Here is a 22,208-nt window from a genome sequence, read left to right as displayed (position 1 = left end):
TTTGCTGTACAACATGGTCAATATCATGCCTGGGTAATGAACACAGGGTGCAGGAACAAATGGAACGCTGTAATCGGCGGTGGACACAAACTCACACATTTCTCCGCTCATCGCTCCCAATCAAGCTTGTTTTATTCAGATGAAAGGAGAAGGAAAGTGCCTACTCTTGTTGTTCCTGTTGGTATGCACCTGCAGCGAGCCTATCGATCCACAGGCACCCTTAGGGCCTAATTTAAGACTCAAGAATTCTGCTATAAAAGAGAGAAAATAAAACATCGCTGGTTGAACATCAGGTAGTCATAAAGAAAACTGGGGAAAACTGGGTCTACTTTGGAGTGAAGATGAGCTCTGAGTCATGTAGGCTGTTTCTATGAAGATCAATGGAACAACAGCTATAATGAATGTGGCCTAATTGTTGCACCACAGGGCCTATGGTGTATCTTTGACTACCTGTCATTAACTGGGGTTATGTCTAACTGCCTTAGGAATACCTTTAATTGCATCATCTTTTCCCACCATCTTTTGCAAAGGCAGTCCCAATAAGTTTTTTCATTTAATCGGTAGGTGATTGGGCCGTAGAAGTGACCGTAGACGTGTGGACTTGTGTAAATGCCTGGGATTTGAACAGATTTGAACTATTCCATCTGAAAAACATATCACTTGGTATAAAGCGGGGCAGTAGACAGGCAGTAAAGGTGTGTGTTGCTCCAAAATACCTCACTTGATGCATTCTTTTTACAATTGTAGGCTTATCTACAATGTGTCCCACTACTTTTGCTAAATCGGTCATCTTGCACATCTCAGTTAAACCTCACCAACAGTTGAAAGAGCTGGCCTCTCCTGGTGAGTTTAAAGGGATAATGGAGGATTTTGTGGCAGACTCAGTAAGGAGCTGTCTTTGCTTTGCTTATTCAAGATGGAGAAGTTTTTACTCTGTGAACTTGCTGTTCTGATATTGGACTAGTGGACTTTGGAGCGCTTAGTGTGTGCAGGTTTTTCTTTGCTCTCCCTTTCACGTAATTGCGATTGCATTTTGATTTTATACATTATTTTACTACTTTACACTATTTCTTTTATGTGTTTTTGACTGCCCATTCGTTCACTCTGTGTTAAAGGTGCAACCACAGAACTTGAATGGATAGAACAGTCTTTCCCATTCAAGTCAATGTTCCAGGACAGCCATTTTTGTGCACCGATGGGCTAGCTTCCATAAACCAACTTTCGGCAAGTCGCTGTGGCGAGAGGTTTTACAGCAAGAACAAAAGGAGCTTCTCCATTACCCTTGCTGCCATGGATTGCTAATATGATAATGCAACTAGAAGAGTTGGGAGAGAAGTACAATCCTTGATAATGCTACATTAGCCTTGTAGCTAACGTCAACTTTCAGAGTTGTGACAGTTTGCTAAGCACTGGTGCAACAGACAAATCTGCTCAGTTCTCAAGCAAGTCTGAAAGATTTTATGGTCTTAATGCCCGTAACTACGGTCTTAATGCGTTGTCACTATAGCAATTAACCCTTAAACACTGCATAGTGGCCCTTTTATGCTGTACTAGCTAAATTAGCATGGCAAACAGCGGAAGGACCGTTCTATCCATTCACGTTCTTTGGGTGCAACACTCTGGCTCAGGTTCAGTCTCACTAAGTACTACCAAGAAAAATGGGTGTAAGGAATCCTTTATCCCAACTGCCCCTCCTAAATGTTGGAAGAGGAGGACCATGATTGTTTGTTGGTGATGATGATGAGGTGCCATGCCATTGTTCTGACAGCCCATTATTCCGAAACCCCAATAGTCCGAAAACTCCATGCCTGGCTCCATCCACAACCGTGGCTTCTGACAGTCTTGACCGTAAGCTTGCCCTAACCCTAACCTCAGTGACTCCATGCCTCAACCCAACCACCTCCGGGATAACCGGCTGTCAGACAAATGGGCTTATGGTCCAATGGGCGGACATTTTTCGGACTATTGGGGTTTCAGAATAATGAGCCGTCGGAACAATGGGCAGTCCCCATCCCGACTGCCCCTCCTAAATGTTGGAAGAGGACCATGATTGTTTGTCGGTGATAATGATGACGACGGTGGCCTCATGCTGTGAAAGCAATTGCCCACTGGGACGAATAAAGTTGAAACTTGAACTTGATGCTGCTACCTTAGCCAGGACTCCCTTGAAAAAGAGACTCTTAATCTCAATGGACCTGGCTAAATAAAGGTTAAAAGAATACACAGCAACACCGTCCACAGTACAGTAGGATATTGCTGTACAGCCCCAGACCCAATCGATCCAAAAGTCACCTACATTAACACGAGTGACACTGCAATCTCTCATTGCGACCCAGGGTCTAGCCAAGCTCACTCTTCCCCTTCTGTACCACTCTCTCACTTGATGTCTCTCTTTTCGTCCGTCCTCTCCCTCTCTTGCTCTCTCTCTCTCTCTCTCTTTCCCCCTCCAACTCTGCCACCTCTCACCCGGGGTAATTGCTCTGTGAGCTCGGCGGTGCCTGGCGAGCGACACGGCGGTTTCCTCTCGCCGCCTCTCATAGTCTGGGCACGGTGACACCAATCTCGGCGAGGGCGCGACACCATTTTGTGTAACTGGCCCTCGTGATGGAGACGGCATAATTGTCCTAATTAGGCGGGGGGGAGGGGGCGCAGATCGGGGGCGGCCGCGGCCCTGACCCACCCCGGCCCAAGTCCATATGGTGGGAGGCTGATAATGAGCCAGTTAATGTGCTGTGTCCATCAGTAAGAGATACTCAATATGGACGGCGTGCCAAAGAGATGGAGGCGTTTTTACCCTTCCCTCACTTCTCTCTCTCTTTCTCTCTCTCTCTCTCTCACTCTCACACATACATACATTTACGTTTTGGCTTCAAGCTGACAGAAATTTTGACAAAAGTCACTCAACGTTTCAAGAAAATGATGTATTTATGGGCTTAATTATACAGGCTTACCTAGACATACCTGTCAACACAATTTGTGGGCGTTACATTTTGTCAGTAATTACGGACATCTTGCCCCCGTATCAGAAATGCCGTTTTCCAAACGGTTTCATTTTATGTATCATTTGTTCCTGGCCTCGTCCCTCAGCTCCCATCATGCAGCTGTGTCACTATTTCGTGTTGTGGCTTTGTACCGTTTATGAATATGAGATGTATTGCCAGTTCAAATGAAAGTAATACAAATCTAATGGCCAGTAATGAGATGCTGTTTTGCCATTATTGGACATAGGCTGGGTCTATGCCGGTGTGTGTGTGTGTGTGTGTGTGTACTCCCAGTGCTGTATGATTTGATGCTAATAAACCCACACTTTCTGCTCCAGAGAGCAAGCACTGACCAGGATTCAGATTAGGCCTTAATGGCTTCCAGGCCTGGGGCTAAATTGAAATGTAAAACCCCAAACCAAACATCATTTAGTCCTTACGTTTCTTGATGTGGCCCAGCGAGTGGAAATTGGAGACATGTAGCTGTTTAACTGTAATTTGCTTTGTTTCATGCAAACATTGCGTTGAAGAGGCCGCACTACATGAAAAAACATACATGGATTTGCATTGTGAAATTGTAACTTTTAATTTGCATCCACTCAAAGCCTCATCCCAATCAATTCAACAGTCTAAGCATTTTTGTAAGTGTTTTTTTTTTTAGTTTGAACAAGCAAAAAAAAACAAGATCAGATCTGTGTTATATGAATATAGTTTGTACTTGTGGAGCATTTCACACATGGCAAGCAATATTCAGTATATATAGATTATATAGATTTTTGAAGGCCAGTACAGGTACCGGCATTGTTTGCTCATGTATGTGTCACATGCAATATCTCAGACACCACTGATTCAATTTTGACAAAACGTGGGGAAATGATGCATCTCACCGCTGCATTCCAGCATTCTAAATTACACTGATTGGCCCAAGGGGGAACTACAATTACAGCTCAAAACAAGGTGACATGTTTACTGTTACCTTGTTTTGGATTGAAGCTGCCGATACTGATATTTTGAGCTGATATTCAACATCTTTACTTTACCGCTTTTTACAAATGCTTAACCATTTGTATGTATTCAATAATAATGTCATGTAACAACAATAACAATAAAAGTAACACATCCTTGTGAGTCCAGTCAAAATGTTGCATTACAGTCAATTCATATGTAAATATATATCAGGATACATTACAGTTCAGTCTATTGGGGGCATACTGTCAGCTTCTTGCTTAAAGGGAAAATCTACACTCAAACAAAAGCATACCCATTATTATGATCTTGAACACAACAGTTTAATGACAATTTGTGAAAATTAACAAATCTCTCTCAACGCTGGAAAGAGAAACAAAATTCTAATCTCTAATGTCTTATCTGAGATTATTATGTGAACTTGACCGAGACAAGTTCACCCTCACAGCCTCACTGTGTTTGCTCAAGGTCTCTTTGACAGTAGCCACAGCCTCCAACAGCTAAACATCCAATAACAATTACCTCTTTGGACAATGATCAATACGATACCACTGGAAGCTCTTCTGTCAAACCGTTCTCATCAATCTATGGAGGCAAAAAATAATCATCTGAAAAGAGAAAGTTGAGGAAAATCAATTGTCTCATTAGAGATGCATGGAAGGTCAGAGCATCGGTGTCTTTGTTGGCCCGGCTGTCTTTGTCGAGTGTCATAAAAAGCAGTGTGTCCTGTACAAATGCTTTACCACTTGACACATTCGCAGCTTGACGAATTCACTTGGCTGACCTTGGCCAAGGCAACACCAAGTCCAGTGTTAACCAGGGGAGTGAAAGAAAGAAAGGATGTCTTCAGAAGTCTGTCTCCCGCACGTCTTTGTTCGGCGGTTCACGGACTGGGGCCACGGCTGTGTTGTATTGTACAAAGCAGTCGCATGCCACATCGGGTCGGATCTAAAGAAATGCTAATGTATTATGGGTCAGCAAATTCACGGCCTTGCATTTCATCTTTTACTTATTTACTGCTCCAGAACGAAAGAGAGATCTGACTCAAATGTACCTCAAATTCAGACAAGGAGAAAAAAGTACAGTGTAGTATTTGCTTTCTCTCACCAGAAATATTCAATTTCGCAAAGTCTCGTAAGATTTTGTGGGATGCGCGCAAACTCTGAAACGCAGATTGCGGTGTTGCGGACATGAATTACGTGAACATTACGTTTCTCCACCACGGATTGGATTAACGTGACAAAAACACAAATTGGACTCGCCACTTTCACCTGTTTGCCACCCTGCGACCACAACACCCGTAGTCTCCACCGCACTATATTTCTACGCCAGGCTTCACGTAATCCTGTTGTGGTGAGAAGACATCGTGGCCATTTCACGAAATTTCAGGACACAAGTCTCAAATTTTCTTGCAGCGTCTCTAACAATGAGCATGAAACCTGAGTAAGATTTCAAAGGAATCTCAGCGTGACTCTTTTAAGATCTGCTGGAATTCGACGAGCGCCATCAAAATACTTCTTGCCTTAATAATGAATCCCATGACTGTGACTCATGAGATTTATTATTTTGGTAACTCATGACAATGCTATTTGAGAAAGTACCTCAGATCTCTCTACTAGCATTATTGTGTTTGCTGAAAAAAAATCCCCATCACCACAGCTTGGACTCAGACTAATTTCTACTTTTTATTGCTATGTTATTAGATTTTATATGATTTGTTTTGTACTGGCAGGTTGCTATTTTTGTAGTGGCACTAACTATTCATTCATAGAGGTTTGTGTGATTAAACAGATGGATCATTAGCAGAGGACCAAGTATAATGATGTTTACCTTGTTTTAACTTGTTCAGAACAAAAGGACAGCTTCAATATCCCATTAACAGACAGAACTCCTGAGGCAGTATTTGTTCATATGTTTTTTGAAGTATGATATCTGCTGTCGGGGAGCCAAAAAAATAAAACATGACACATTTGCTTCACATTTAAAAGGGAAAATCTTACTGGAATCCAAGACTTTAAGCAGCTTATTTACATAATCATTTATGGCTCCTAAGGGATATTAGGAGCCATAAATCAGGCAAAAACGCAACACCCAGCAATGGTAATTTTGTCTTACAGTAATCTTAAAACTGTTGTCTCATTGCTCGCATCGTAATTGTTCCTGAGGGAGTCTTAGAAGACACAACTCAGATATTATTCAGCACAAAGCCGTACCTGAAAGAGAAGCTCTTCTCTTCCATGTGAGATTGAAAAGATCTCTCAGTGCCCAACAACTTTTAGCCGCATTCACTCACCTTGACCAAGTCAACACTATACACTGTATACAACAATACCCAGCCATCAACATGTCTCGAGACGTCTTAAGACACATCAGTGAAAACATCTTAAGACATCTCAGACGTGTCTCAAGACATCTTAAAAATAATCTTCAGACCTCTTGAGACACTAATTTTCTACTTTTTTATTTTCATGTTCTTTTATTTGCCTCATTATATTACTGTATATACGAATACCGTATTTCCTCTAATATTGGCCCGGGCCTTTATTTACCTCAACTGCAAAGGGGACCAGGCCTTTATTGGAAGCAGGCTTATATTAGAGACAGGCCTTTTTTTCTAATTCCCTCTGTTTGATAAGTATATTTGCTCATATTTTAGTATGAAGCCTCCTTGTTTTCTGATCTGCTTCTGTTGGGGTTCGTTAGGTAGCTGTTTTTTTGTTACTGCAATGCATTATGATAATTACGGTAATCGACGGCGGCATGCTCCAGAGACTTCCGCCAGGAGTTTACCGGTGTCCACCGTTGTTTTTAGCTGTGACAAGCAGCTCTATAGCTTGCTCTGTCGGTCGGTCGGTCGGTCGGTCGGTTGGTTGGTCCACAAAAATTTCCCCACCCTTTGGCGGCCTATAGCCGCACAGTACGTGGTCGCAGCTATGGCGAATTCACCCTTGTTTCCTTTGTTTTTTTCCCCGGCTTGTATTTGGAGCCGGCCTTTATTTGGTCGTGTCGACCACGGCCCCGGCCATTATCGGAGACCCGGCTTTTAATTGACTACCGGCCACTATTAGAGGAAATACGGTAATGCACATTATTTTACCTTTTTAAAGCACATTCGACCAACAAAGTTAAAAAACACAGTATTTTTTGGCATGTCAATAAATATTGCTGATTGCATTCCTCTCAGACTGCATGACTTTGGCATTAGCTGGCAATGGTTTCCAGTAGCGTAGTCCCTGATATACACAGGTTCACAAAAGTGCACCCAACTTATTCTCTGGGGATTTTACTTTAATTATAGCCATCAGTGGCTACATTTAAATGCATTTCCGTTCTTAACCCAGTATCTCCAGTAACCTGGTTAACCTGATAAGTGGGATCCTGTGCTTATGTGCGTCAGTATCTCGGATAATATCAGAATATCCTAGGTACCTTATCAAGGTTTCTCATAGCAGGGTTAAGTGCTTACCAAGGTTATTAAAAATGGGATATGGCATTTGCATGCACCAGCTCATAAACAGAATACTGGAGTATTCCAAATATGAAGGAAATATTAGTACATGTTGCCATTGTTGGATATAGAGTAGATTTGGGAGGATGTTTTAGCGTCACATTTTCTTGTTATTTGTCATCTTGTTTTTGCATTAAACTGACTGGGACAAGATTTGTATGATTAACAGTTATTGCCAATTTCAACACTAAAACATGTTCAGTAGGAATGCATGAATGAAAGTATGAAAAGGTATGGATTACAGCAATTAGGAGGATGTGCAGTAGAGTCAAGAAGACAAAAAATAGAAATGTGTGCAGTATGAATTAACTGTTAATTAAATGAAAACATCAGTATATGCAAAATGTAATAAATGGGAAGAAAAATAAAGTGAAATTACCACATACACTACCAGTCAAAAGTTTGGACACACCACATTTTTCTTTATTTTTACTATTTTCCACATTTTAGAATAATAGTAAAGACATCAAAACTATGAAATAACACAAATGGAATTATGCAGCGACCAAAAAAGTGTTAAACAAATCCAAACTATCTTATATTTTAGATTCTTTAAAGTAGCCGCCCTTTGCCTTGATGGAAAGGCAAAGGCTTTGGAAAGAAATTAATACATAGGATCAACTTCACAATTTATATTTGTCTAAGAAACAAATTTCAAGCATTTAAGCAGAAGCCTTTAGATCAAAATGGCTTTAAAAGAATTAAAAACATAGAAAATTCAATCAGGTGCGTCCAAACGTTTGACTGGTAGGATGTGCAAAAGCTCATATTCACATGAACAGTTCTACATTACTACACTGCTAGTACACAGTGGTGGAAGAAGTACTCTGATCCTTTACTTAAGTAAAAGTACCAATACAGCAATGTAAAAATACTCCATTACAAGTAAAAGTCCTGCATGAAAAATCCTACTTAAGTAAAAGTACATAAGTATTAGCAGCAAAATGTAGTTACAGTATTAAAGTAAAAGTAATGGTTTGGTCCCTCTTGACTGATATTTTATTATATATGACATCATTAGAGTATTAATACTGAAGCATCAGTGTGTAAGCAGCATGTTACTGTTGTAGCAGTGGTTCCCAACCTAGGGGTCTGGCCCCTCCAAAGGGTCACCAGATAAATCTGAGGGGTCGTGAGACGATTAATGGGAGAGGAAAGAAGAAAAAGTTCTGATACACAAATCTGTTTTCAGTTTTTTGACTTTTTCTCTAATCTTAGATTTTTGCTGAAATATTGGATCATTTGAACATTTATTGAAATGAAACCATGTGAGGTTGGAAATGTGTTGTATTTTAAAAGCTTGTTATATTATCCATTGTGTCAAATCTCCATCTGAAAAGTAACTAAAGCTGTCAAATAAATGTAGTGGAGTAGAAAGTACAATATTTCCCTCTGAAATGTAGTGGAGTGGAAGTATAAAGTAGCATCAAATGGAAATACTCAAGTCAAGTACAAGTATCTCAAAATCGTACTTAAGTACAGTACTTGAGTAAATGTACTTAGTCACTTTCCACCACTGCTAGTACACACACATTAACACACACCGAAGCCGCTGTGATGGACTTGGCATCCTGTCCAGCGGATGGATCTGAACACCTGATGTTGTTGTTTCTTCACAGCACACAAACAGGAGAAAAGCCGCCGGCCTGCGAGTCGCTCACTCAAACAAGACTCACTTTACTTACTTTACTCCCTCGCAGCAACACTTGTATGGTGTGGTAAGAAAGCGGGATACTAACCGTCCAACACAAACAACAACAAAAAAAAAAAAAAAAAAAAAAAATCATAATAATAACAACAACAAAGAAACACTGCTGGCAGAGAAGGCTATATTGATTTATTTTCTATGCTAACTAGAGTTTGAAGTTGCACAAACAAACAGCGCTTTTCTTTTGTTTCATCCCAAGTCCCACCCCTAAATCATTCTGACCCCAATAAACAATATACTTTTGAAAATACAAACGCACTTCAGATGTTGATCCCAAAGTTTCTATCCAATTTGTGCAGGTGTGTGTGCGTGGACTACGGGGGGATGCAGAGATCCGGCCCTACTGTTCTCTTCCCCGGCTCTCACCTGGGGCTCCTAACTAGCTCGGAGAGTATGGCCGGAACGCTCGCAGGTACCGCAGGGCAATTACACAACTATCATTTGCCGGAGACTACCTCTCTACCGCTTTGATGTTGCTCCTCAAACAACAATGCAATCCCCTACTCTTTATCCCCCCTGGTGCTCGGCGAGTGTTAATTACCAAGGCTATTACCATCTGCATCCAAAAGCGGGGGGTGGGGGGTGGGGGGTGGGGTTTCCCAAACGGCGGGTCGGGATCCAGGAGTGGGGCGCGAGCGGTTCCGACGGGGTCGACGGGACCCGAGGAGGAGCGAGGCGGTAAAATGGATTATCTTTGTCGGAGTGAGCGCGAAGTGTGAAACGCAGATTACATGTTATGGACAGGAATTGGGATTATGTGACAGTAGGTATGAATTGGACACGGCATCTTCACCTGTTTGTCACGAGAAAAGATCCGCCGATGGTTAAGTTTAGACAAGTAAAACAGCTTTGGCTAAGGTTGGAGTTCGGTTTTTGGTCATGGTGAAATATGAAAAACTTGAGAAATGAAAACTTCACTCACAGTAGAGTTTACTTTTTCGCACGAGTTGCCAAAACGTGCCCTCTAAATAGTGATATCGTGCTCTCGATATATAAATACATGCGCTCTTCAAAGAGTCAGTGCACATATTGGTGATTATGTTTAAATGTGGCCTGTCCTGGGTGTGTTGCAGCCACCTGATTGTGTTTACATGGCCTGATGGTTAAGTGGCTAAATATGTTGCAATATTTGGGGGATTTGCCTATTCAGTGTAAACAGACAATGGATATTAACATACCAATATCCATCCATCCATATCCTTACTGGGCCGATCTGCAATACCTAAAAGGTTCTTTTTAATTAGCATTTTTTCCTAAATTGCACAGTTTAACGAAATCGAGGGAACGAATTGTATCTCGTTACAGTACATCATGGACTCTATATAACTTTTTTTCTCTCCCAATGGCCACTCCCGGGCTCCGTAGATATAATAGTGATGTCATAGTAAATAAAAGGTGGGTAACCTATGACCTCCAGATGATCACCATGAGGCCGCCAACCACCACTATGAACAAAAAAATCAATAATAGTTTCAGAAAAGCATCAATTTCTACTTGTTTCCCCCTTAAAATACCCCACATTATCCGTTTGATACTACTTGCTATGATGAACACTATGAATTTACCTTATAAAAAAAAAACAATTTCAACCTCAAAAGGTGCGTAAACTCTATTCCTGCAAATAAAAAGGTGGGTAAACTGAGTTAAGATGGGTTCACCCTCCACTACATCCCGGTATATAATTTACCGAAGCACGCATACACACACACCTCGACACACACACACACACACACACATCATTTTGTCAACTAGATAGCAAGAGCAGATAGGCACAAGTTTTTTTAGGCTGAGCACATCGCCAGCACAGTGGGAATGCATTATTCAAATAGATCTTTGTTACTCCTCCAAGATGATTGTGGCACAATCAGCCATGAAATAAGTTTGCTGTTTTAAAAGTGTTATTCTCCCTCCAGGTCTCTCAGGTGTAGCTTTGTATTCAGGTCGGCTTCCCTGCGCCAAGAATCAATCTCAATCAAAGGTGGCGCGGAGTTTATCATAAATTATCATGAAAAGGGTTCCCACTCAGTAGATGCTTAATTACAATCTCATTTGAATAAGTTTGCATATTAATGAGTTTGGAATGAAAATGGTTTGTGGGGTTTTGTGACGGGGGCCGCGGGGTAACCCACGGCGATAATGACGGTCCTTTAAAATGTATGCGATATTATTGCTTGGTGGAGGGCCGCACACTTGTCGTATACACACACACACACACACACACACACACATATATACACGTGCACATATAACACATAGAAACGCAGAGGCATATGCTCATACAGAGACACATTCACACGCATCGACTTGACATATACCCGCATTTGCACGCGCGCACACACACACACACTCAGGGGCGTTATAATATGATTAATGGCGGAGTGTCTCTGACATTAATAAACTATAACCAAATTAAAGACTTCATTAGTCTCAACTTGGGCTCAGTGTTTGGTCACACGGTGAATCAGCGCTGTGTGATATTTGCCTTGCATGACTTTTCCTTTTTTTATCTTCTTTCTTCCCGCGCCGCCAAAAGTCGACCTTGATGCAAAGTTTCTTCTGTCCGAGAGCATGGACGCTGTGATACATATTTGTGAGATGAGAGATGCTTTTTGAAGCATAGGCTTGTTACTATCTGTAAGGTGTGTATGGAGGAAAAGGAGTTTGAGCTGTGGCTATTTCCTGGGATACTTCAGCATGTTTCTGGTCAAGTTCTCAACGTTTTACAGCCTCTAATGGGGGAAAAACTGGCTCGCAGCAAGCTGTGTAACACTGAAGCTGTATACCACTGTTCATAATCACGATAAATAAAGAAAGATACAGTAGATTCAGTGAAACACTGGGAAGCGCAGCGGATTGATTGACCAGGAAAGTGAGGGCAGAGGGTGCAGAATCTGTCTGTTGGTTCTCGGCCCCGCATGCCCTGCTTTTCCTAGAATACACAGCAGAAGTCAATACATCACCCACATGTTTCTAAATGCATTTTGAAAGCACAGCCCATCACTGGAGCCATGTGTGGCATTCAGTTATATTCTTGTTATGTTATTATTTCCTCATTTGTAAAAGGTTCCTGTTATGTGATTTGCATCGGGGGAAACTAAAGGGATAAGTGATGATATGATGAAAATGATAAAGTGATGGATACAGGGATGAATGCATTTTGCACATGCACTTTTGTCCTGTATAGGTTCGGGAAATGTATTTTTGGTATTAAGCTTAAACTTAAAACAGGGAATAATGTCCATGAAAGCAGCAGAATGGAGCAAATTAGCCAATTCTGTCAAGAGATATTGAATGAAATTATGTGCCAGAGTTTTCCCGAAATAACAAGGATGATTACAAATAGGTGTGAAGGTAAATTATCTCAGTACAGGCTATTCGCTTCAGTCAACCCCACCTTTGAAACTACTATAGATGCAGGTTACGGGACATCATGTATCTCTGAGAGAACGAGGAGTTAAATGACAATAGGATTCGCATGACAGCCTCCAGCTTCACCGAACGAGAGACATTTTATGGCGGAGTGGCCCTTTAAACCATACCACCCCCGTCCCTCCCCAAAAAAATATTTTAGTTTTGGCACGTTTGTCTGTATTTGTGAGTACTCACCACTATCACCACCCATAAATTGAGACTTAAAGAGTTTGTCCCGGCCCCTAATCTGTGACAACCCATTTATCTGCAGCTCTATTGGGAAATAACTCGACACAATAGAAAAAAAAAAAAAAAAGTAACTGTGAGAAGCGCCCAAAATGCTTTTTCTGAGAATAAAAGTACAATTTATGTTTGGGAACTGGCAAAACTATTGTAAAATATTGCTGATTTAGCTGTAAAATTCATCAAAATTTACCATTCCTTGTCAATTCCTCATCGGTCTTGGTTGTCCGGTGTCTATAATTGGGAGTTATTCATATTCATAAACACTGAGTGGATTGTCTTGGAGAACATAATACCGGTTTAAAACAAGCAGAATTTCCATTTAAATATTTTTGAGTTGTTGTATCCTGTCTTAGAAGCTAATTAATATAATTATATCTACTGTATTTCCTTGCATGATTTTAAAAATGTAACAGTTTGTACATAAAATGGGTCTAGAAGAAGTCATTCAGGGACATTGTGAAAGCTGAGATATTTCTAATTCTAAAAATTCAAAACAGCAGTCAGTGGAGATTTACTTCCAGATAAATCTTTTATAGATTTATGCCAGCCTGAAAAGGAGAGTGAACTCTATTCCTGTAAATAAAGAGATAGCTAAACTGAGCTAAGATGGGTTTACCCTCCACTGACATCCCTGATTATAAGGCCTCACGAGTGCACTATGAGAATATTATGATTGCATTATAATCATTGCACTCGTAATATTCCACAATGCATTACAAAGCGGTCACATTTCTCATTCGAATGTAAGAATCATGCCTGAAATATGATTGAGATTCACTTGCGAGGCCTCGCATTGTGCTTCAAGTGTTACCTTCTCTCTCTCTCCCTCTCTCTCTCTCTCTCTCTCCCTCTCTCTCTCTCTCTCTCTCCCTCCCTCCCTCCCTCTTCTCTCTCTCTCTGGCCGGTGGAGCCTAATTGTCGTGAACAACATGCTGTTTTTCATGCGACAGAACAATACACCTGTCAGCGCAGAATACAATCTGTATCTGCAGCCAGACAGGAATTCAACGCTGCTTGGGAGACCTTGGGCCTTCAAGACAGAGGGAGAGGGAGAGAGAGAGAGAGAGAGAGAGAGAGAGAGAGAGAGAGGGAGGGAAAAAAGTATGTGGTGTCCAGTCAAATGAGTGAGGGGATCATTCATACTTGATGCAACAGCAGAGACTAGTGGCGAAAGAAGGCAACGTGCAGCGATGTTGCATTCTCTCTCTTTCCCTCTCTCTCTCCATCTTTTGTTTATCTCTCTGTCTTCCCTCCCCTCTCGGCCTCCAACCCTCCCTCCCTCTCTCTCTCTCTCTCTCCGCTCTTCCCTTTTTCTTTTTCCACCGTCTTCCTCTCATCCCTCCCATATTCACCTCATAGGCTTGACCTTTTCCTCTGTTTGCAAGATTATTAAGGCTACAATTATTACAGATTATGCCGAGGGAGGAAGTGAGTGTGTTCTCCGGGGAGAGACACTCACACACACACACACACACACACACACCTAAAGCGCCTTTTTATTAGATCTGTACAATAGAGCTTATTGACTTCTCATATCACCTAAAGGGCAGCCGTGCACTGTTGAAAAAGGGGTGGAATTAGACATTTCTGTTGTTTTCATTGGCAGTACGCATATGGGGATTTCTTCTGTCTTTGTTGCTAATTTTATTAATACACTACACTTTCAATAAACTAGATAACTTAGTCCATCTATTTTATCCAGTTGTTGAATTTTAAAAAATGTCTAATTATTATTGTCTAATATCTAATATTAAACTAGATTGCTAGTTTTCTGGCTGATATGAAAGCAAATGTACAGATTATGATAGGAGTTTTAAGATTTCTTAAGATCTTTGGTTACGAAACACAATTTTTTGACCTTTTTCTTTTTTTTTTGACACATTTTTGACACATTTTGACAATTTTGAGGACACATTTTTGACACATTTTGACAATTTTGAGGACACAATCATTTGTATTTTTGAAATACTAACAGTTGTGAGATCAAAACATTGCCTTCCCATTAAAATGATTGGGAGCTTTCAATACAGTGTGCAGATTCTACCTCTTTAACAGTTCACATCTTTCTCTTCTAAATGGACATAGTGTGTTTCTGAATGAAGCGCCTGCTGATGCAAAGTGCACGGTCATCTCCATAATGCCTGTCCATTCCCCCCCTGCGTTGCCTTATATCGTCATTATATTTATCGTCATAAACAAACATAAATCAGTGTGTAGCGTTGTTTTCGCTCGATATTTCCCGGCACCGGGGATGCAAATGTGCGGAAGCCGGCGGATGGGAAGGTGGAGAGTGTTCAGCTGTGTGGAAGAATCTGAGCATAATCAGAGCTGAGGGCCAGCAGATTAATTACACCATGACTTACACACTCTTTACCTAAAGTACACACACGCACATGCGAACACACACACACACACACACACGTGCAGAAAGAGACACTGTTGGCCCTGGCTAATAAAGGCGGCATGCTAATGAGCAAGTGTAGCCCCTGTTTTTAAAAAAAAAAAAAACAGCCGCGGACCAAATAATTCATAAAGTCATATTGATCTGTGAGTAGAGACGTTAAGCCTCCATTAAGGGCAACAAAAGGAAGGCATCACGCTTCATCAACAGGAGAAGCTAAGGGGAGAAATGTGAGATCGCAGACAGATTGTCATTAAGAACGTCATGTGACATCCTCACACACACACACACACACACACACACGCACAAAAACACACACTCTTCATGTTTGCACTCATGCACACACAATCACAATGACAGCAACACTGGCAGCTACATGCACACAGTAACACACACACACACTTACACACACACACACGTCGCCGAAAATGGATGCGCGCCGCCCTCGCACTGTAACACAGAAGGAGGGGAGGGGGAGAAAGAGAGGAAAAGACAATAATGAAAGATAGAGAGGAGGAGAAGGAGAACAAGAAGGGAGGGCTCACTCTAATAAATCAGGAAGGCACGCGGCTCCGGTTTGTTTGGTGATGGACTCAGGCTGAGCTTTTATGAGTGTGCTGCGATGGCGCGCCACGCCGCATGAATACTAAGGCTTTACTGTAAAGTAGCCATGCTGAACATGGCCACAGCAAAGCCCCTCCAGTTGAGGATCAGAGGCTGAATCAGCTTCATCTGCCAAATATAATACACGTAGGAGAAATATGACTGAGTGTATTTCTGCCAGGTTTCATTACAATGTGATATATAGGCGTTCTGAGAAAAGAAATACTGCCTTAACTTCATCACTCAATACAGAGTGTCCAAAAGGCCTGGGCAATTAAATGAGTATCACAGCTGCTTGGCAGAAGTGGATTTCGAACCTGAGACCCTGCCTCGGCCATTCTGACAATTAGTGTGTGAAAGGAAAACTAATAAATAAATTATGTTGTTACTTATCCCGATGATTCCACATTTGTCGGACCTTTACTTTAAAAATATAGACCATATTCCATATTCTATCTAACATCTAAGACAGCTAACATCTTAAGATAGTTAATGTCTTTCCATAATATGCATTTCATCCCAGCAGTCACTTTCATAGTCGTACATCACCGTTCCCAAATGGTGGATATCCTGATATCCTTCTTTTTACATCAAAATTACCCAGACTTCACTTAATACATAAGATACATACTGTAGTTATACAGAACCTTAGATGTAGCTGTAGTGTAAAACCGGATACATACATGTAGTTCATAGCATTAAAATGTACATAGAGACATCTAAAATAACTCTACTATTAAAAAAACAGACATGCATGCATTGTCAATTGATTTCCAGACTTCGCCACACAGGGAATGTTATACAATACACACAACAGTTTTGCACTAGCAGTACAATAACTATTACTATGCATCATTTTGCATATAAACTGATATTGATTGAATGATTTTGTTCTTGGTGCAATCAGATGTGAACATAATGGAGTTTTACTTCACCCATACTTGGCTTTCGCAGTAGCAAAAGTGGCATCTGACATATTTTCTTGTCTCAGTGTGCAGTAAGGTTCGACCGATATGGGTTTTTGAAAGCCGATACCAATGCTGATAGTTTTGGATTGAAGGTGCCAATAGCCGACATTTTGTTCTTTAGTACTTGCAGTGTATTATGGCATTATACAGTGGTTGTCAATGCATTTGTATACTGACTGAAAAGTCTTCTACGTCCATAATTGGTCAGATTACATGGTTGAAACCCGTTGTATTATTATGGATAATGACTGTTTTTGGTTCCAGTGCCATTGCATTTTACTGTACAATATGGAAGTGAATTTCTCCATACATGGCCATTCTTCTGAGCACTGACACTGCGTATCCATCTTTCACACGTGTATGCAAACACACACTCTTATGCGGTGCTATGGATCATCAAAATGAATGAGATTGCCCTGGCAGAGGTCCAAACCATGTTTTGGGTTTGGCCCATGCTGAGAGACAAGAGAAGAAACAGAGAGAGAGAGGGAGAGAGAGAGTTAGAGAGTGGTATACTTCATCCTGGCTCTCATTAGACAACTCGGGTAACACGTCAAACTATAATTTGTTTCCCTTGCATCCAATAAACAGCTCATTCACTGGTCAATCAGTCACCACAGCGGCTAGCCAGATTAAAACCAGTGGAGGTTGAGAGGAAGAAAAGAAACCAGAGAGAGAGGGAGGAGGGTTGGGTGGAGGAATGGGGAGGAAGAAAGGCTGAGACAAAGAAACAGTGAGGAAAGAATGGAAAATCGGAGAAAACACACAAGGCATGTGGCATGTCCACACACACACACACACACACACACACACAATACAAATATGGCCTCCCTGCTTGGTGATGTTTAAAGGAATACACCACGTTTTTGTCCCTGTGGTCAACTTACCTGTTAAGTGATGAGAATATAGACACCAAAATCCATCCAAATCATTGACTCCAGTGCAACACTTTAGCATACACTGTGATGACTGTATGAATTTTAAATGATATGCGTCTAAGTCTGGCAGTTCTGTGTAGGAGATTAGTAAAATTTACACAAAATATACAAACATAGCACACTGGAACTAGCGGGGACTACTTTCAATAGGAAGCGAAGGTGGTGGGTGATGTGTGACTAGCTAAAAACCATACATGGTTGCTCAACTGAAATACTTCAAGCTGGCTACATCAGTGTTAGCATGTTAGCACTCACTCAACATAGTGTATGCTAAAGTGTTAGCATGGAGCCTACTATCACTGAACATGGTGTATGCTAAAGTGTTAGCATGGAGCCTACTATCACTGAACATGGTGTATGCTAAAGCGTTAGCATGGAGCCTACTATCACTGAACATAGTGTATGCTAAAGCATTAGTATGGAGCCTACTATCACTCAACATAGTGTATGCTTTGTTTTCTCTCTTTATTCCTTTACTCTGCTTTTCCTTTTCTTTTCAGTTTCTTACTTATTTTCTACTTTTCCCCCTGTTTATTGAACAGTATTACTTTACCTATTGATTTGTTTATATTGTTTTGTTCTTTCTAAACTTTTTTGGGTTTCATTACTCTAATTGTAATTATGTATGATTGTTATTAAGGGAGACACTTCCATAAGCCCCTCTGGTTTCTTTGGTCTTCCTTGCACATGCTCTTTATGATGTTGGTATACATTATGGATATTTTGTTTGAATTATTCTTTTGTGCTAAATAAAAATAATATATATATATATGCTAAAGCGTAGCATGGAGCACCAGAGCCAATAATCTATCAGGGATACATGGATGATTTTGGTGTCTATGTTGTCATCACTTAACAGTTAAGTTGACCAGTGACCCAGTCTATAAAACTTGGTGTATTCCTTTAAGAACTTCCTCAACACTAAAAATATAAGAATAGCAAACTGCTTTTGTATTCAGGTGATGAATAAAGTTGCACAATATGTGTGAAAATAAGCCATTTTGAGAGTGAAAGTGAGAATCTGTAATGTGTGTGTGTGTGTGTGTGTGTGTGTGTGTGTGTGTGTGAGAGAGAGAGAGAGAGTGAGTGAAAGTGGCTCTAGGTGATAGCTGAAGGTGACAATTCCTGTCCCGGTGTAAGACGAACGGGCATAGCCCAGTATAGCTGAGTGTGGAGGGTGTGTGTGTGTGTGTGTGTGTGCATAACTGTGTGTGTTTGTGTGCGTGTGTATGTGTGTGTTTGTGTGTGTAGGTTTGTGTGCATAAGTACGCTGTGTTTGTGTGTGTGCATGTGTATATAAGTGTATATTAAGTGTTCGCATGTGTGTTTATGTGTTCCTGTGTATGTGTGTATTTGTGTGTGTGTGTGTGTGTGTGTGTGTGATGGCTGTTGTCCTTGTCAGAACACCTGCTGTCTCCTCCCCTCCTCTCTCTCCTCCTTGCTTTCTTCCGACACTTCATCAATTCAACACACACACACACATACGCACAAAACACACACACTATAGAATCCAACACACGTAGACACACTAGAGACAGTAGAATCCCATACACACTTGCAATCACACACACACGTATCTATGCACATACACACACACACACACACACACACACAGTAGAATTTATAGAATTCAGCACGCACTCACCCACACACACACACACACACACACACACACACACACACACATATACAGTAGATGTATAGAATTCTGTATATGCATAGACGTTAACAATCCATAACATACTATAGAATCCAACACAGAGAGACACTTAAAAATCCCAGACACACACACACACACACACACACACTCTACCCCCCCAACCTCAACCTCCATCTCTTTCTCCCCCCCCTTTTTTCCCTTCATTTCCCGTCAACTCCCTCATTCATCCTCTCCGTCTCTCTCCTTTTTCGCTATTTTTCCACCTCCCATTCCCTCTTTCCACCCTCTCCATCTCTCCCTCTCTCCATCCATCCCTCCATCCTCTCCCTCCCTCTCTCATTACCTTAATTAGATCCAGCAGATGAACATCGTCTAGTCTGCTGGGGAGGAGGCGAGGCCTCGGTGATGCAATAAGGCTCATTTGCATCGCCAAAGTTAATTGCAGGAGCGGAGCAGGTGTATGGCAATAATGATCATCACACATGACACTCACCTGTGACTGGCGGCGTACGTGACACACACACACACACACACACACACACATACACAGCCTGGCACGTGTTCTGCAATGTGCACGTCAGCTTTTATACTCACACGTGCACACATGCACGCAAACACACGTAATTGGAAACACACACACACATGTATGCAACACAGACAAAACACACTGAATTGGGAGAATTAAGCACACATACACACACACACACACTTGCATGCAGTGTAGAATCAGTAGCATTTAATACATACAGACACACACACACACACACACCTGCACGCACTGTAGAATGAGTGGCATTCAACACACAGAGACACTGAAAAAATTGTAGAATTAGAGTTAAACACACACATATACGTATACATGCAAACACACAAACACTTCTTGCCACTACAGTGTATGTGAAGTCATGTATTCCCTATAGTCTCCAAATTGCTCCCAATACCGTCTGTTAGATTTCAATTGCAAAATAGCTACAGACCTTCACATTCCAATGACAGTAAACAAACTCCTCAGTAAAACATGAAGAACACAAAGAACAAAGTCTGGTATGCTGTGTGTGTGTGTGTGTGTGTGTGTGTTAAAATGTGTGAGCACTGATGTAAACATGGTGTTGTTGGATAGGGATCTAAAATGTGAAAAAGAAAGCAACTGTACTTTAAAGTGGTAATCCATGAGTTCCTCGTTTATTTACTTTGTCTCCCTCTTTGGTGCTAAACACTCACTGCTGTGGTGTTTCTGCAACTGCACTTCCCAGAGATCACCTGTCAATCAAAACAGTGTGGGGGCGGAGCTTGGATTTGTTGTTGACGCAGTTTGAGTTTCTCTTTTCTTTTGCCTGTTCAGCCATGGTGGCTATCGCCGCTCATGCTAACTACCCAGTTCTTCTTCTTCTGTTTATTCCAAACAAACCCAGAAACATATAACGCATCACTTCCTGTGCGGCAGAGGATTTTTCCCAGGAAAGAGCTACCAGACACCGGCTGTTCAGAACAGCAAATTTAAAAGCTTTCATGAACTGGATATAGGATGAATCGCTGTTGTGTTATAGCAATTGGCGATAGTGAGTAAAAGGGACATTTACTCGTATGAAAATATCATGGATTATTACTTGAAAGAATGGTGAAGTAAATGATGGTTCTAAAAATCGAGGCACTCTTATTAGACCTCAAATCCCCCCCCCCCCAAAAAAAGCCACAGACTTGTTTCAGCCATCTTCGCCTTCATGTTTGCATGACCTCATCCTCATCCCCCCCCCCCCCTTACAAGAGCGGCTCCATTTCTTCACCACGCCACGCACTCTTTCATATATACTCCTTCTTTCCCCGGCCGTTTTTTTTTCCACACTTAACACATTGGCTCTCACCACTCGGTCATGCTTCCACCGGCTTTACTCGCGACAGCTAATTCAGGCCCGTTCATCTCACTCCCCCGCCGTGTTCCCGCTCCTCTCGCCCGAAGTGAGGCGACGGCTATAAATGACGAGGCTGAATCATAATTTTGAGAGGGAATAAACAAGTCGCAGGCCCCGTAAAAAAAAAAAAAAAAACGAACACTGCCGGGTGCGCGATCGCTCGGCCCGAGGAGAGTTCCGGTTCCGGTTCTGGTTCGCTTGTCGAGGCAGGGATGGGTTTTCCTCGTTCGTTGTCCTGACCTGAATAATTTATAGACCTAGAAGTGAGGATCGCACCTCGGTGTTGCCAGGTTCGAGGGCTCGGCGATGTGGATCACACCTCCGTGTTGCCAGGTTGGGTGGACAGGGTGGTGGTGACGGTGATGATGGTGGTGGTGGTGGTGGTTGCACCTACTCCAACGGTGTAAGATGGATTTCGCGGCGCATATTTAACGCTGCTGGATTCGACACCGTTCCAAGCCATATTTAGAGGGACGCATTGAGGTGTGGCATCGCACACCCTTAAGCTTTATACTTTGACAGGAACAGACGATTTCTACTTCTTGATAAGGGTTTAGATGATGTAGAGTAGAAAGAACAGGACAGCATGCATCTGTAGGTATAGGAACTCCAATTCCAACAATGCCACATGAATCTGGTATGCACTTTAGCTCACTGAGTGCCTCATTCCTCTCATGATTTGCAATGCAACAATGCAAATCAGCTACCACTTCTTTTCTCCATCCAGACTTACTAACCTGACATTTCAATACCCCGGCAACATGGCCTTGATTCAAGTACACTCTATTAATGGTTCGCGGTCTCTAGTGACGGGCGAGATTAGCTGTTCACACACACACACACACACACACACACACACACAAAAAAAACCACATTTCTGAAAAGAATCTGTGGTGTCATCCTCAAAG

The sequence above is a fragment of the Centroberyx affinis genome, unplaced genomic scaffold, assembly GCF_046629955.1.
Source record: "Centroberyx affinis isolate AG114_WGS23_722 - 3 ecotype Tasmania unplaced genomic scaffold, CSIRO-AGI_Caff_v1 ptg010031l_1, whole genome shotgun sequence".
NCBI lineage: Eukaryota > Metazoa > Chordata > Actinopteri > Beryciformes > Berycidae > Centroberyx > Centroberyx affinis.
The sequence above is the reverse complement of the archived record's forward strand: the minus strand, read 5'-3'. Positions refer to the sequence as shown.